This window comes from Taudactylus pleione, unplaced genomic scaffold, assembly GCF_031769625.1.
Source record: "Taudactylus pleione unplaced genomic scaffold, aTauple2 ptg000452l, whole genome shotgun sequence".
In the NCBI taxonomy this organism is placed as follows: Eukaryota; Metazoa; Chordata; class Amphibia; order Anura; family Myobatrachidae; genus Taudactylus; species Taudactylus pleione.
This window is the reverse complement of record NW_028284854.1, coordinates 451,238-470,066: the sequence shown is the minus strand read 5'-3', so window position 1 is coordinate 470,066 and position 18,829 is coordinate 451,238. Positions and strand designations below refer to the sequence as shown.

The 18,829-nt window shown below is 43.5% G+C and overlaps 1 protein-coding gene across 1 annotated transcript in view; it reads right to left on the bottom strand.

Annotated features, from left to right (window-relative positions):
* LOC148505485 (pleckstrin homology domain-containing family G member 3-like) overlaps positions 1-7,491 on the bottom strand; it is a 225,517-nt gene extending 218,026 nt beyond the window's left edge. The window contains exon 1 of the mRNA XM_088448223.1: positions 7,411-7,491. The gene's annotated coding sequence lies outside the window, so the exon portion shown is untranslated. The remainder of the gene's footprint in view (positions 1-7,410) is intronic.
* Between the last annotated feature and the right edge of the window lie 11,338 nt (positions 7,492-18,829).

Genomic DNA, 18,829 nt, shown 5'->3' with positions numbered 1-18,829 from the left:
TTTTTGCACAGTGCATGAGGAGGAGCTGAGCATAAAGAACTATGGGCCCCATTTATCAACAAATGTTAATATCAGTGGAATATTTTGTTTAGTATCGCAGTGATACCACAGAATACGCCACTGGTAATCAACATTACTTACCCCTCCAGCGAGGTCCAGCGACATCCATCCTTGGTGGAGGCATCCTCCGCTCAGCTCAGCTGCCAGCAACAGGCTTCTGTGTCATGCATGACAGTCAGTCTGCGCATGTGCATGACAGTATCAGCTGGCGGGGACCCGGCAGTACCTGGAAGGCTTTGCTGAAGCCAGAAAGGCCGTGCTGGGTCCCCATTGCTGGCTTCCCGACTGTCTAATCCCAGCAAGGGTTAAATAACAGGCGTCGCACGCCCGACGCCTGTCATTTTACCTACGCCGGGAGCCCGATGCCCGGAATCCCGATCGAAGGGAAGACGGGCGCTGGGCGCGGACAGCTACGGGGGTGGAGGGTTAGGTTAGGGGCTCTCGGGGGGGACTTAGGGTTAGGCACCCCCCCGGAAGGTTTAGATTTAGGCTAGGGGAAGGGGGGATTAGGGTTAGGCACAAGGGGGGAGGTTAGGGATAGGCACCCCTAAGGGAGGGTTGGGGGGGGGGGAAAGATTAGGGTTACTTACCTTAATCACCATTCGGGATTTTCACCCATGTCGGGATGCCGCTGACGGGATTTGAACCATGCGGCCGGCGGTAAATCATACTGATTCCTTATAAACAATGCTGCATCAGCAGTCGTAATACCAAATAAGCAGTGGCGACTAAACCCAAAGGGTTGGTGTCATTGTCTGCAGTAAGGAGAAGATGTTGGTATGAAAGGTTTCATAATCTTTGTTATGTTTAATAATGTTTCATATTACAATACAGTTCTATTACTTGTGTAATGTTTGTAAATTATTTATACCGGTGTCTTATAGGCAGTGGAACGCAGGTGGGGTTGTTATACTGTATTGCTGTGAGTGAGCGACACAGCATAATGGCATAGAGAGCAGAAGATGTAAATCCTGGCCTGGTAGTACATAGAGGTTATGGAACAAAAAAGCATAAAAATGTATTGTCCTGTCTAGCTTACTATCTTTATCATATAGAATAATCTTTACAGTTCCTTTTGGTCTAACGTGTTATGAACTTCTAGCGGCCAAAATGTATTTTATGACTTAAAAGATTCTAGATAAAACTGAAAACGCAGTTTTGAGTGTAAATTAACTAGGTTAAACCATACTTACCGGCTTTTAGGCTGCCCCCTCCAGGTCGGCTCTCTGCTAACAGCAGGTGGGCGGTGCGGGGTGTACAGAGACGGTAATACAGGCACTGTAAAGCGAGGGTGGGGTTACGATGGCGCGATTCAGCGCGGAACTCGTCACCAGCCCCCATGGACTGCCCACTTTTGTACAGTAAAACAAAACAGGGGGTGTGGTCCAGCAGCAGCTGGTTACGGGAGACTTGCCTATTCTTCCGGGTGGTCGGGAGCAGCACCCGATTTTCGGGAGGCTCCCGACCATTTCGGGAGAGTAGGTAAACTAACGTCAGAATACTATTTAGTGAGGATCTGGCAATCCACTCGATTAACTGGAACACTATCAGGGAAGGCTTTAGTCTCTCCTGCTGCTGACGCTCTACGTGACCCTACATTACCTAGGGGAGCACTCCTGTACTGTGGCAACCATTGGGAGACACTCCTCTATACTGCACCAACCTGTTGGGTTTTAATAAGTAATATTCAGCATTTATGCTTAACTTTTGCTCTGTCAGTTTTAGGTGGTATTAGCCTCTAAAGGTATTAAGACCCGTTTCTCCTTCTGTACCATTATTACAGCGAGAGAAAATCTATACTGTACATAACTGTATAATGAAGTGAATATTTGAAACATCTGACAAGTGCAATGTATAATGAGCAAATATGTTTAACACCCCCCCCCCCCCCCCTATAAACCTCAGTACTAAACTGAAAAATGCAAACATGTTTATAAAGAGGGAGAAAACCAGATGGAGAATCACAAGGGAAGATGTAAGCAACATCTGTTTAAATACCCAGCCTGTCATATATAATATAAGCATTGAACTAGCACTGTTGGCGTTATCAAGGTGAGATCAGACAGGCCCCAGCAGGAGCGTCATACCACTTTCACCCAACACAAAGATTATTTTTTACAAACAAAGTTACACAAATTAGGGCTAGCTCAAATATGTGCTGGGAAAATGGGTAAAAATTCTAAAAACTAACATACACTTTAGGTTTTTCTATGTGCTTTTTATCTATATGTTTTTAAGGCTGCTCACATTAAGGCCCTAGGAAATGCAGAATAGGTGTGCGCTATATAAATAACTGTTAATAGATTATTTCTTAGAATTTGGTAACACATTACAGGATGTGACATTAGAAAGGGAAGCAGGAACTTCTAACAGCATTTATACAGCTTGTGTGATAATGTAACCGCATTCCCCATCTAATATAATGTAACAGGTCCATAAGACAAGTAGACAGGCACTATTATTGATATTTAATTATAATATACATGTGTTAATAATATTGTTTACTTTTAAACTACTGTACAGAGAATGTAAGCTCTCATGCCCATTTTCTTACAATATGGATATTATAAGTCACCTCAGAGATCGATGACTTTCAGCCTTATGAGTTTATATGGTCAGAGAGAACATTTGTGACTTATATCATTATACTTTACAGTAGAGTTTACTATTGTTCAGCACCAACATCTCCCATAGCAGTGTTACGATTAGCATGTGTATAGCTAATCGTAACAACTGCATCACTTTATCATTGCACAACAGGGAAACACAAGTTTCTACAGTCGATAAGCTGACAGTGCCAAGTACACTGCCCATCAGCATGATAATCAGATCATGCTGGATCTGTGCCAGCTATCTGTACACAGATGACCATTCACTACAGTTGAAGAGAGGTCAGGTCTGAGCAAAGAGAACCATCATATTCCAACCCCCTCTGTACAGTGGCGTAAGTTCATCCCAGACGCCCGAAGGCAAGTTATAATTTGGTGCCCCCCGTCACAGCCGCTGACACTGTAATGTAGCAATTTGCATGCAGATAGGCTATATAGATAGATGAAGGCAGCAGCTGATGGTGTGACATGGAGCTCTCCACTAGTGTATGGCGGCTTCTCAGGTGTCAGGAAGGGGTGCCATGTATTGGGCGGCCGTGACGGTACACTCCTAGTACATAGTTACAGCCCTAAGTGGGGTGAAAATGTTGTGGACAATGGAAGAGGTGCCCCTTCAGAGCTGGAGCCCGGCGGCAGGCGCCTCCATTGTCTCCCATAGTTCTGCCCCTGCCTCTGTATTTCTCAGAGCATCCAACATTCTACACAGGGGTGTTTCTAGAGAGGAGGGGGCCTGTGTGCAGTCTCCGACACAGGCGCCCTCCTCTCCCTCCGGCGGCCGGCAGCACACTGAGCTGTGCGCGCCCAGTGCCGGAGTTATAGACTCTGGGCACTAGAGTGTGCCCAGAGTCTATAGAGTATGCGCTGGTCATAGGGAAAATGCACAAATGACGGGAAAATAGCCGCGGTGGCCATTTTCCAGTCGTTTTTACAGCGCCGGACCCCCGCCGACGTGGGACTCCGGAGAGGTAAGTAATATTATGGGTGCAGGGTGTGCGGTGCGGGGCCCCCCTGGACCCAGGGGCCCGTGTGCCCTGCACACCCTGCACCCATTATAGATACGCCCCTGATTCTACATAGTCATACATCCAAGGGTTCATTTTATGTAGCTCTACCCAGAAACCAATAATATACTGTGCAAGTCTTAAAACCTAATATTAAATAAATTCTAATTAATTGTGTATAGTTAATACAGAATGGAATATATTAACTAATTGAAAGGAAGGTGGGCAATCGATACCATCCAATTCATGCAGATGGGTGCAAGAGGAGAAGGATACAGGGTGGGATCATCTATAGACGCCTATGGGCATTTCAGGTCATGCAGGACCTTTTTTGGTGAGTGCTTGAAAAAAGGTCCGGTATGACTTGAAACATTGCCCGTCTGTAAGCTCCAAACCCTTTCCAATGCTTTTTTTAAATGATATAGCTTCACATTCAGCAGAGCTGCATCATATTTATAATTATGTGTGTTTATTTGCAAATAAATTATTTGTAATGCATTCATGACAATTGTTGCTCCTTTAGAATAGCGTCCCTCTTCAGGGCTTAATGTATGACCCCTTCTCTCTCCAAAATTGTCCCTTTTTCGGTCTGACATTTGAACTGAAGGTAGATATGTGAATGGCCGCTGATTGGATAGCTCTGCAACCATCCAGCCTGGTGCACTTAGACAAAGTATGTACAAAGAATGAACCGCAATAGAAGTGCCAGGATAAGAAAGGGGGAGTAACTCCTGAGAGGCAGAGGTCCCAGATCCCAGCCATTCTGTCACTGTGGCTGTAGGGAGGGTGACACTTATTTATGGAAGAAGTTAGAGACACAGAATTTGCCTGCAGATAAGAACCTCCTGGCCCTTCCAGTCTGCCCCTTTTATTTAACCCTTTGGTAGTCTCAACCCTATGTGACCCTTAGTTCTTTGTAAGGATATTCTTATGCCTATCCCAAGCATGTTTAAATTGCTCTACTGTCTTATCCTCTACCACCTCTGATGGGAGGCTATTCCACTTATCCACTACCCTTTCTGTGAAGGTAATTTCCCTCAAATTTCCATTGAACCTACTTCCCCCCAGTTTCAGCGCATGTCCTCTTTAATTTTATAAACCAAAATAAATATTTGCCCTGATTATGATTTTCATTAACAATGCACATAACAATGTGAAAAGAGATGTACGGGCTGAACCATACAAGCTTTGGCCAAGAGTATTTTTGGTGAAACGAACCTGAAGACCACGCTGAAGGGGACTAAACCTGAAGTTATAGTCTGAAACTGAAGAACTGCACCATGATTATACAGCCAAATGTCTGCATAACACAGCAGACTGGAAACTTGTATGTATTCCCAGTGATCAGCCATTTCCACAGTGTAGAAGACCCTTCTAAAGCAACATCACTGCTTCCTAGCCAGCTGCTTGGGGTTTTAAAACCTAAATGTCAACATAATACCAATACCTCGCCTGTGCTGAAATTATGATTACTGTTCCATAGCCTAAATAAAATAATTGCTATCAGTGGTTGTGTTTTACTGAACTGAATAATATATGTGATATAAGTAAGGTGCTTATACTTAACTAAGTAAGTCTAACATGCTCTCTTTCATCCCTGTTGAAGTAAGCTGCCATATTAGAATCTACAGATGTGTCCTTTTGCACTGTGGCTTCACTGTTCCGAACAGCCCGTCTCGGTGCACCAGGTCCCAAGTGACTGGACCACGCCGAAAGTGTCTTATCTACATAAATAAAACAACCGGGAGCAACAAAACTACATTGCTAGATTATGCTGATCACTTTGATGTGTGACATTTGTACACCTGTGTGTGACCGAGTCTGAATTTCAGCAACAAGAGGCTCCGATGTGAGCGTCCGTGGCTTTTCCTCACGCCAAGTTCCGTTGTGCTTAATCTGCAACTTTTATGTGTGCAAAACCAATTCCTGTACAGTTAATGTTGCAGCTTAGCACCTCTAGTACACTGCAAGCGGCTTTTTGCTGATTCTGTTATGCATATGAAGCAAAATTTTAAGAAATATATGGTACACTACTCCTCTTGTGTGTCACACTTGCGCCAGGCATCTCGCACCGAATAGCATATAAACGCTAGGTGTTTAAGAACACATCTGTAGGTGCTTTTCTATTCAAGCCAGCAAGGTATGAGTGATAGCTTGAGAGACACTTGTGTATTTGTGAATTCACAAGGATTTAAACACAGTCTGAATGATTTATGGTTTATAAGTGATGTCAGTGACTGAAATTTCATCTTTTTGACCTGTATCAGATCCTATAGGAGATCCTATAGGCACACAGTCTGATACAAGATCAACCTCAGTGTCCCCGTTTTTAAGTGTCGAAATTGTAACTGTTGAACTCACCACTACATCCCATAAAAGTGTCAGTTTTTGTGTTTAGTTATTTTTTATTCATTTACATTTTTGTTAGAAAAAAAAAATCATATTCGAAATTCTATGTACTGTATATATGTATCTATATTTGTCTAGGTATGTACAGAGCAAATAACCTGATTACAATGTAACAAGCATAAACCACAGACAAATTGGGGACCATCTCTATCACTGAATAAATATTACAGTCATATAGTTGCTATTTTACTAGGAAAGCGACCACGTTTTCTCCAGCTTCCAGAGAGTGGTTAAATGATATCCAGCAACCAAGCACTCAACTGGCTGCCAATCTGTCTGGGCTTCAATTCACACACCATAAAACTGACATAAGAAAGTATATTCACTAGAATACCACTACAGCCAATATATGCTGGCCCTACTCCTACCTTTCACCAGACCTATTCATATATGTTTCTGCATTCCCTAAAGATCCTAAAGCAAGATTAGGGGTAGATTTACTAAAGTGCAGGTTTTTATAAGTGGGATGTTGCCCATAGCAACCAATCAGATTCTAGCTATTATCTTCTAGAAGGTGCTAAATCAATGTTAAGCAGAATCTAATTGGTTGCTATAGGCAACATCTCCACTTCTAAAAACCTGTACTTTAGTAAATATACCCCTAACCCTCCAGCAAACGTTACCTCTGCCAGTCAGACATCAATAAGGAGTGGTAATTAGTTACAAAGTAGCACAACCAGGTTTAGGCTAAATCTGTCATCTACTGTTACCACGATTGAAACGACTACATAAATTAAAAATAATGTTTGGGTGCCAAATATCATAACTAAAAGTATGATTTAGCAGAGTTTATAAACTGTATAGTTAGAAGAGAAACGTGAAGGCAAAATACTTTAGGGGGCCAAATCTGTCTCATTTACCAACCCAAAATATTGGAAATTATTTAAATAACAATTCGGTTACATAAAAAATCAGAAGGGAAGGCAAACCACTGTACTTTGCTCAGAATAGGTTACGATCCAGAGTGTACCTATCTAATATAATAAAATAGAGAGCCTACACATAATGTAAGAGGAGGCATACATAGTCACTGATCAATAATATATGCACAAAAAAAGTATCAGCAATTAGTGACTCTCTCAACTTTTATTAACTAAACTCCAAGTACAAAGTGTGACTATCACATAATGACCAGATACTGCAGTCATTATCCTTCTAGAGAACTATGAAACACAGTACATTAGATCACTGTGATACACAGTACAATACATAACTGTTAATTGATACAGTACAGATCACAGTACATAAGCTTCACTAATTAATGTAATCATTAAGATCACAATAACAGACAGCTACGGTACATGACATGGGTGGAGTTTAGCTGTACTCACCGTGTTAATGCCATCCATCATCAGGCGATCCCGGTCCCGCACTCCCGCTGGTTGCACAGACCGCACCCGGAGGAAAGCTCGGACCACGAGTCTATCGCAGCCAGGGAAAGCCACGCCCACAACGAGAGGTAATTCAGGAATCGTAAACGCCCACCGGTGAACGAGTGCTAGGGAGAGATCACACATCATTACACCAAGCCACGCCCACAGGGTCATCAATCATCGGTCCCGCCCCCAGACATTCCTGGAGTCTGGGACTGGGATCTTCTCTGTCTGCCACCATCGACATTTGTCTTGTGACTGATGCTGCTGTGTGATCTTATTGGGACCCTCCCTAAAGTCAGGGGGTTTTAAGGAATTTTCCTATCAATAAATAAACTAGTATTTTGGACGGTGGCAAATTGATAAGGAACCTGGAAAAGTCAGAATTCCTTATCACATCCCCGTTATATAAGCAAACTGTATTACACATATCTATGGTATTTATATTCATGTTAATCCAAACTAGAAACTGATGTTTTATGTAATACTGTCATTGGCATAATCTCCACCTCTACACCAAATACCCAACATCTCTATTACAAATACTGTATTTATTTTCTATATTTCTAGTTGTGTGTACTTTCAAAAAATATATTAATTTCTACGTGCAGTGCTGGAACGGCACCACGACAGGGAAGTATGGCACTGTACAGGCTGCAGGGTGCGTAACCGCAGCGTCCACAGGATACTGGCTAGCCAGATGCAGGGGTTGTGGGGCAGTCCTGGGCCTCTGATCTAGTTCTTGATTAATTAAAAAAAATGATTTGTTTCTTTCTATGGAGTCGAATAGTTTATTAAACGTCTTCTTCTTAATTGGCAGGTAACTCATTATTGCTGCAGACCATCTAATTTTGAATTACTTGATTTGTTTCTTTCTATGGAGTCGAATAGTTTATTAAACTTCTTCTTCTTTTTAATTGGCAGGTAACTCATTATTGCTGCAGACCATCTAATTTTTAATTACTTGAAAAGTGTATAGATTACTAGACCTAGTTCTTCGTAGCTTTGTGGCATTCACTGTTTGTTTATGTTAGGACATTTATTGCTAGCCATATTAGTGGGAGGGTATTGGGGGATGATTTTATTCATTGCATACACATGCAAGCACTGACTATTTAAATTTCATCTGAGAGGCTTAAGGCCCCTGGGCTGACTAGGGCATAATTATTAGAAGTGCATAATTTGTAAAAGTGCATTTCTTACCAAATTCGGCATTATACCGGCATTAAACCGAAGTTAAACAGAAGGAGATCACTCTAACCTGAAACTATTCTTTAACAAGAACTTATGGACAAAGTATAATCAAGAAATGTAAATTCACAATATCTACACTACAAGCAACTGCTGTCTGCATCACCTGGGCAATCTTCACTGGCCTCTGTTTGCTCTCTATAAGAACTTACACCTGCTATTATTTGTACTGACTCGCTCGTTTCACAAACAACTCATAGCTTACTGTATTCAGTGCCAATTTCAGTTTATGTCTTAGAAATAATATCTTACCACCTCTCTTCTTTTCCTAGCCTGTCATCTGTCTTCTAATTCAGTTTACTTTAATATTCCATTTCTCCTCTTTTCCTCTGCTCAATAATAGTTTGGATATTTTGCAGCCACATTTTCCTCCATTGTACTGTTACTTGCTTCTCTGCACTCATACTTTATTCCCACATCTAGTTTTCCTCCCCCTATCCAACTCTTCCACACCATTATCATGTGTACCTCCCCCTCCACTCACTGTCTACATAATACTCTGCTCTACCCCCTTTTTCCACCTATATCATTTCCCCCTTGTCTCCTCCACCTCCTCCTTCCTTTATCTCCCCTCCTCTATCTGCCGTCCTCCCTCTCCTCTCCCACTAATACACTTTCATTCTCTCCTACCCCTCCTTTGTCCTACTACCCCACTGATAATCATTCCTGCAAACCTCCTCTCCATGTCACCCCATACCACCCCCATCATATTAAACTCCCTCCCTGCCAACCACCTACAGATTCCCTTCCCAGCTCTGGTCCCCGCATAATCTCTCCACTACATTCATCTCGGCCACCCATATTAAACTCACCTTCTCGCTACAGCAACCCAAATAATCTAATTCACATCTCTCCCACAAACACTGTCCCTCTATCCTGTGCCCTCTGGAATGCCAGATCAGTATGTAACAAACTCGTACCCACCCATGACCTTTTCATCTCTAAAAACTTGCATCTCCTAGCCATTACTGAAACCTGGATTTCACCCTCTGACACCACTTCCCCTGCTGCTCTCTCCTCTGGGGGCCTCATCTTCTCTCACACCCCTCGGCCTGGGGGTCGCCATGGTGGTGGGGTAGGGGTCCTTCTATCCCCCGGTTACTTCTACCAACTCCTACCCTCTGAACCATTTCTTACTTTCTCTACATTTGAGGTTCATGCTATACGCCTCTTCCAACCAGTTCACCTTAGAGTAGCTGTCATTTACCGTCCCCCTGGCCCTCCTTCCAAATTCATTGACAACTTCGCTTCCTGGCTTCCTCACTTTCTCTCCTCTGACCTTCCCTCTATTATCCTAGGTGACTTCAATATTCCTATTGACATCCCCACAGAAGCCTCTGCCTCCAAACTCCTCACCCTCATGTCTTCATTTGGTCTCTCCCAATGGACCTCCTCACCCTCCCATGTGAGTGGACATTCGCTTGACCTGGTCTTCACTCACCATTGTGATATTTCTGATTATTCCAATTCCCCATTCCCCCTCTCAGACCATCACTTTCTCTCTTTTAACCTATCCCTCTCTCCTTCCCTTCCTCTACCTCCTTAGGCCACTATCACTAAGCGTAACATTGACGCTATTGACACCGTTTCTTTTTCTTCCCAGCTTGACTCACTTCTCTCCCCTATCCTCTCTCTCTCCTGCCCTGAACAAGCCATTTCTCTATACAATACCTCCCTTACTTCTGCTCTGGAGTCTGTTGCTCCGGCGATCACTATTCACCCTCGCAGATTTACACCTCAACCCTGGCATTCCAAATTCACCAGATACCTGCAAAAGTGTTCGCGAACTGCCGAACGACAGTGGAGAAGATCACGCTCTAAGGCTGATTTTCTCCATTTCAAATTTATGCTCTCATCATACAGTGCTGCCCTTTCCCTCTCTAAACAGTCATATTTCAAGAACCTCATCTCCTCTCAGTCCTCAAATCCCCAACGTCTCTTCACCACCTTCAACTCCCTCCTCCGCCCACCCCCTCCTCGCCTCCCCTCCTCGCTCTCTGCCCTTGATTTTGCTACCTACTTTACATCTAAAATTGACTCCATACGTCAGGACATCATATCCCACCAGTCCCCCTGCTATCCACTTCAGCCTCTCTTCCCAGATCACACCTCTCCTTCAATTTTACCGACTCTAACTTTCTTCTCCCCTGTATCTGGAGAGGAAGTCATGTCCCTCATCCAGTCCTCCCCCCCTTCCACCTCCCCCCTTGACCCTATCCCTTCACGTCTCCTCCGCTACCTCTCCTTCTGCCTGCTCCCATCTTGCCCACCTCTTTAATCTCTCCCTATCATCAGGCACTGTCCCGTCTGCATTCAAACATGCCCTTGTCTCCCCCATACTAAAAAAAACAACCCTTGATTCTAACACTCTCTCCAACTACCGTCCCATCTCTCTCCTCCCTTTTGCTTCCAAGCTCCTTGAGCGTGTTGTTTTCAAGCGCCTTACCACCTTTCTTTCCTCTCATTCCCTCTTTGACCCTTTTCAGTCTGGCTTCCGCTCTCTCCACTCCACTGAAACTGCCCTCACAAAAGTCAGCAATGACCTCCTTGCTGCTAAATCCAAGGGCCACTACTCTCTGCTCATTCTCCTTGACCTTTCTGCTGCTTTTTACACTGTGGACCACCCTCTCCTTCTGCAAATCCTTCACTCCCTTGGTCTGCGTGACACTGCCCTCTCCTGGCTAGCCTCCTACCTCTCTGACCGATCCTTCTCTGTCTCCTCTCATGAGTCCTCTTCTCCCCCACAGCCTCTTGCAGTGGGTGTTCCCCAAGGTTCTGTTCTTGGACCTCTCCTTTTCTCACTCTATACATCCTCACTAGGTGAACTAATCAGCTCTTTTGACCTCCAATATCATCTCTATGCTGATGATACTCAGATCTACCTTTCCTCCCCTGACCTCTCTCCCTCTCTCCTCACTCGTGTCTCCAACTGTCTCTCTGCCATTTCTTCCTGGATGTCCCAGCGATTTCTTAAACTTAATATGTCTAAGACTGAGCTTATCATCTTCCCTCCCCCCTACATAACCACACTTCCCACCATTTCTTTATCAATTGATGGCACAACTATCTCCTCTAGCCCCAAAGTGCGCTGTCTTGGAGTTATCCTGGACTCCTCCCTCTCCTTCAAACCACATATCCAGAATCTCTCACAGTCCTGTCGCTTTCATCTTAAAAATATTTCCAAGATTAGACCCTTTCTCACCCAGGATGCCACTAAAACCCTCATACACTCATTGGTCATCTCCAGATTGGACTACTGTAACCTTCTCCTATCTGGCCTCCCCAAATCCCTTCTCTCTCCTCTCCAGTCTGTCCTCAATGCTGCTGCTCGGCTCATCTTCCTCTCAAAACGCTCTGCATCTGCCTCCCCTCTCCTACAAGCCCTACACTGGCTCCCCTTCCCCTTTAGAACGCAATTTAAGGCTCTCACACTCACTTACAAAGCCCTCAGCCATTCCTCTCCTATTTACATCTCTGATCTCATCTCCCTTCACTCTCCTGTCCGCCCTCTTCGTTCAACAAATGCACGCCGCCTCTCATGCCAATTGATTACTTCCTCCCACTCCCGCCTACAAGATTTTGCCCGCGCTGCTCCCCACCTTTGGAACTCTCTCCCGCTTCCCATCAGACTCTCCACCTCTCTACAATCCTTCAAACGTGCTCTCAAGACCCACTATTTCATCAAAGCCTTCCAGCTCTCATCTTAACTTGCTGCTACATACTCCTCTCTCCCTGCCTACCCCATCTGTTTCACCCCTGTCTGTCTGTCCCTCCCCCTTAGAATGTAAGCTCCTATGAGCAGGGCCCTCTACCCTCTTGTGCATCTCCTTACTATACCTTCATCTACTTCTTACTCTCTACCAGGGCACCTAAAACTTGATTGCTTTGCATTGTTGCTTATCTGGGTGTTATGGTCGTGAATGTAGCAATGTATATTATCCATGTCCTCTAATGTATTGTACTGTACTGTAAGTCACTGTAAATCAATCTATTTGTTTATGTACTTTGTAAGGCGCTGCGGAACACTTGTGGCGCCATATAAATAAATGACAATAATAATAATAATAATTAAACTGCCATCCTGTCTGTCACTGCAGTGCCATTCTCTTTCCTAGATGTGCTATGTTGGAAGTTGAACTGCCACAGCCACTGAAATCTTTAACATGTGGTTAATGAATGCAAAAAATGTACAGAAAATGTTCTGCACACAGACAGCATCTCCTGCATGCCCCTTTGATTTTTTTGAAAAAAATCTGAACCACCGAAGAGCTCCATTGGGGAAGGGACTGATGTGAATCAGAATATTTCTTCTGTAAAAGCCTCCCCTCCTCCCTCATAAATTTGCTTCAGACTCCAAAACTTAAATTAAATTAACTAAGAGTAAACCCTTCCTTCAACTACATACGATGGTGAGTCAAAAATTATCTGCACTCTGGCTGTAGAATTTATTTTAATCATCTTTCAGAAAAGACAAATACATTATTTTTCGACATACTCTCCTGCTTTTCAATACACTGTCCATCTGCCAACAAGCTTTCGTATTCCCTCATTAAAAAATGTTTTAGGCTGAGCTGCGAGCCCCAAATGCACTGCTGTCTTCACCTCTTCATCAGACGTGAATATCCTCATAGGGTAGGGATGGGGAACCTCAGGCCCGGGGGCCATGTAAGGCCCGCGGAATAATTTGATCTGGCCCTTGGAGCCTTTTTCTGCTAGCCTCATCTGAAGCCCCATCCTAGAATGGCACCATGCAGCCAGAATCTATGCAGCAGTGCCACCTGGACCATCCTTAGGATGCTTTAGATGGTCACACCGCTGCCCTTACAGCTCCCTGGAGCATCCTCAGGATGCTCCGGGCATTGCTGTAATCACCGGCGATTGTGGCACCGCCCCGTGTGACATCACAGAGAGGGAGTGTGGCCTGCACCGGGGCCACAAATATTATATATATCAAAATAGCCCTCGGCAGAAAAAAGGTTCCCCACTGTCTTAGGGCTTCTTTCAGGGAACCAAACAGGTGATAGTCCGATGGGGCAAGATCAGGACTATACGCTAAATTATATCATCATTCATGGACTTGGACAGACGTCCGGCTCCTTCTTCATGGCTGACACTTGTGCTACCTTCTTTGAACGTCTCTATCCATTCATACACACCTCTTCGCGACAAAACACTTTCTCTATACTGTGCACAAAGTCTTCAATAAATATCGGCACCAGGCACACCCTCAGACCACAAAAAATTAATCACTGCACGCTGCTCTTCTTTCGTGCAAATCACAAGTGGGGCAGCCAATTTTTCTTGCACTGCAGTCAGAATTGAACTGGCACAACACGTTCAAACCTGCACAGCAGTGACTGGGGAGACAGCGACCTAGTATGGAAAGCTTTGACAAGACAGTGCAGCCTGCAGAAGTTTTAATGTAACTGGAGTGCGGATAATTTTTTTTTATGCAAGTACATTTTTATTAGAAAATTTTCAGTATACCAGAAAATATCAGACAACAGTATACCATGGCAAAAGTATAGAATAGAAAATGCCAAAACATCAGGGGGGTTTGCAGTGGCAAACGCAGGATTTCTAGAGGGGTTTTTCCAATTGCTTGATTTTAGTGTGTGGCCAGTCCATGAAGAGGGCAGAATTGGTACTTATCCAGCTTTAATATGCATCATACAAAGTGTATTGTGTGTTATAATTCCAGCGTATACACGACCAGCGATCACAGTAAGCCATTATGTGCGGTAGTAGGGCCATCCTGCCTGAGTTGTATGTTTTTTTTTCTGATGTCTGCATCATCCCAGAGCATAGGAGCAAGTCTGGGAGTCTGGGGGAGCAGCAGAATAACCTAGTACTGCCCTGGACATATGTGTACATATCGGTCTCCTTATGTACTGGATAGTGTATTATTATACAATATTAATAATCAACCCTATTAATGGTTTATAGCAGTGCACCCCTAACAGTGCATGTTTTCCACATCTCCTCGTTGGTTCGCAGGTGTAGTTATGGCTGACACGTTAAAAGATCCACAGATGGTGCTAATCATTTCATTTGTGAAACTGAGAAGAAAATGCAGCCCTAGTAACATTCTATTATATTACTACTTCTATTGTGGTCATGGTGTGGGCTGGGGAGGGGGGTTTCCAGGCAGCTGGAAAACCCCCCTGCGTTTGCCTATGGGTTGAGAGAGAAAGGGTAAGAGGAGGTAGAGAGGGCAGGAGGGGGGAGGGGGGGCATTAACACCGGGATCTAGGACATAGGAGACTGAATTCTACCATCGTAGCAGAGAGACAGGGTTTAAGTTGCACGTGTCAGGGATTTATACTTATCTGATTTGCAGAATTCCAACCAGCTAAACCAAATCGTGGAGTATAAATTAAATTTATCGGGAGATGACATAATAATGTCATCCATGGACCTATACAATTCAGTTCTTTGAAACCAGTCCACAAGGGTTGGGGGTGAGGTAGATCTCCAATGCACAGGGATTACTACCTTGGCAGCACTATTAAGGTACTTCAATAGCAATTTTTTGCACACAGATAACTGTGATTTATGTAAGTTTAAGAGACAGAATTCTGGTCAATCTGGTACATCTGAACCCAATATCTCATGTGTCACTGAAACTACCTCATCCCAAAACACCCTCAGAACAGGGCAGGACCACCATATGTGGAGGCGGTTCCCAAATCCATCCCACATCTCCAGCAACAAACCGACACACCAGAGTACATTTTGGACAAGATGGATGAACATCGGTACCATCTGGAAACCACCTTAAGATGAGTCTCAAGGGTAAGGATATTGGTGGAACTAATCCAAGATTTCTCAAATATAGGGCCAAATGTAATAGGGTGAGAGTTTAGAAAAGTGAGAGTTTCTGACACTTTTTAAACTTTGCCAATGTAATAGAGTCCAAAAACAAAGTAACAGAGCGAACTTGCATGTTTTTTTAGACTTAAAAAACTCTCAAGATTTAAAATCTCATTCAGATGTTTTCCCATTTTGAAGATAAAACTCAACCAATGTGAGAGTTTACTGCTAAACTCTCACATTTTCTAAACTCTCACCCTATTACATTTGGCCCATAGACTTCCACTGGGTAATGCTGATATCCATGCCAAGATCCCTCTCCCAGTTTTTAGTAAACTTTGGTAATGAAGAAAATAGATTCTCAAAAATCACCACCAGCAACTCAAAAGGTGTCAAGTCTCGGGAACCTGCTGCTTTGTCATAAGAAATGTTTAATCTGGACCATATCTCATCATTTGGGAGATACCACTTAGCCTGGATGTCAGAAAATGGCAATACACCAGGAGTCGTATAACTGCCCAACCGAAGTGTAAATGCCTGTCTCGAGATCCCTGGAGGGAATATAGGATTGTCAAGCAGCGGAGTTAGAGGGAATATATAGAGGAAATATATTCCTTTCCCTTAAGACGCCTCCATGTGGTGAGGGTCGGCCCAATGGTTGGATGTGAGATCCCAGGTGATCTATGGACAATCTATAAAGGAGCCCTCAATAGATACCCATTGTTTCACAGAGTTTTGTCTTGACCAATCATATACTCTACTTAACATAACTGCATCATAGTAGACACCAAAATGGGGAAGTTAGAGGCCACCCAAATGTCTCCTCCTAAAGAGAACATCAAGTTTAAACCGAGGAGTTCTTCCACCCCATACAAAATGTCTCACCATTTTATTAAGCTCCACAAACCAACTACTTGGTATAGACACTGGAAGGGCCTGTAATAGGTAAAGTACACGAGGCAAAATATTAATTTTAATAACATTCATCCTCCCGACTCATGAGATGCCCTTACAGGACCAAGAAGAAAGCTCATGTCGAATTTTTACAAGGAGAGGTGTAAAATTAAGGGAGTGGATTGTTAACAGATTTCTAGGGAGGAGCACACCAAGGTACTTCAAATGTGAAGGATGCCATTTAAATGGAAAAACCTGTTGCAAACCTGTGCGAACATTAGGAGGGACATTTAAATTCAGAGCCACTGATTTGGAGAAGTTAATTTAAAAAAAAAGACAGTTCTCCAAAGGTTTGAAACTCCTTCATCAGATTAGGGAGAGATACCACGGAGTAGGTAATTATAGCTAAAATATCATCTGCAAAAAGAGCCAGTTTATAATTCTGAATCTGCTACCCGCAAGCCCATAATGTTAGAGTTGGCCTGTATGGCTCTTGCCAGAGCCTCCATGCACAATACAAACACCAGTGGTGACAGTGGACAACCCTGACGTGTACCATTCGAGATTCAAACTGGACTTGAGAAATCACCATTGACCTTGACCCTGGCAGAGGGCTCTCTACATAGCGCCAAAATCCTATATAGAGAAGTGGATCCTAGACACATGTATTCTAACAGGCCACGCATAAATTCCCATTTAATGCGGTCAAAAGCCTTTTCAACATCAGTTGGCAAGAGCATCGCAGGTGTAGTGGACTGGGCAGCCAAATGGATCAGATTATGCATTTTGGTAGTATTGTCATGGGCCTCTCAGCCCAGGACAAATCTCACCTGGTCTGTATGAATTAGAGCTGGTAATAGGAGTTTAAGCCTGTTTGCAATAAGTTTTGCAAACAACTTTAAGTCCACATTTAGGAGGGATATGGGTCTATAACTAGAGCATCGAGACAGATCTTTCCCTTCCTTAGGAATGATAGTAATGTGGGCTTCTAAGGAGTGGGCAGAGAAATACTCTTTATCATTGACCGCATTGAAAGCTCAAAGCATCATGAGCACCAGATCTTCGCTAAAAGTTTTATAAAAGGAAATAGGGAACCCGTCTGGCCCAGGACTTTTCCCAGATGGGGAAGACTTGATTGCTCCACCTAATTTCTCCTGTGTAAAGGGCCTAGCCAGGCCAAGTGCCTCTTAATTTCGGAAAATCAACATTCCTGAGATAAGCTGCAACTGCCGTGGTACCCATCTCAGTAATCGAGTTAGGAAAGCCCTCTGCCAGGTTATAAAGTCCAGAATAATAAGACTGGAAAGCTTCCGCAATTCCGGACGTCAGGTTGCATTTATAGCCAGTGTCATCTACTATTAACTGCACATGCGTGGAGGCAATGCCTTTGCCGCAACTCCTTTGCCAACATCTCACTGGGCTTATTGTCCCATTGGAAAAATCTACTCCTACATTTGCGATAATCTAATTTAATTTTATCCGACATGAGCTTGTTTAAAGAATGTCTAGCCTCAGTGAGCTCTACAAGGGCATCCCCAGTCAGAGAAGATTTATGAAGCATCTCAAGTGCTTGAATCTTCTGCAAGAGCATCAACTTCTGCCTCTCCCTCTGTTTTTTCATGTAGGAAACCAGCTGAATCATCTTACCTCTCAGAACACACTTATGGACTTCCCATAGTGTAATAGCAGACATATCTGGACTGTCATTTATAGAAAGAATGCACTGCTTCAGCTGGTCTCTACAGTATGAATCCTGAAGAAGAAGTTCGTTGAGCCTCCACGAACGAAGCGCATATGGGGGGGTGAAAAATCCTAATCGAAAGTGATATTGGTGCATGGTCCTTCCAAGTAATATTCTCAATCTCCGCATCCATATGAAGGTGTTTATGTTCTTGAAACAGGTAATCAATCCTGGAAAAAACATTGTGGGGGTGGGAAAAAAAGGTATAATCCCAATCTACGGGATGCCGTGATCTCCAAGTATCAATCAATTGATGTTCATGGAGCATACGATTAACTTTACGATGCCATTTGTCAGGGCGGTTTGAGGATGCAGAGGACAAGTCTATTGAGGGTTGCAGGACCCAATTAATATCACCTCCTACAATTACTTTACCTGATTTTAGAGTATGAACTTATTCAAGTAAATGATCTAAGAAAGTAGGTTTATGCAAATTTGGGGCAAAAACATTAACAAAAGTTAAGATCCAATCATGTATCTTGCACTTAATCAATAATCCTCTACCTTCAACTAACACATTAGTTTCAATATCTATTAAGGGAAGATGGCAATTGAAAAGAATTGCTACCCCTAGAGTCTTACCTCCACTATAGTTACTGAAATATGTCTGTGGATAATTACGGTTACGCAGAGGTGGGGCTCTACCTGCCTGAAAATTAGTTTCCTGGATGAAGTTCC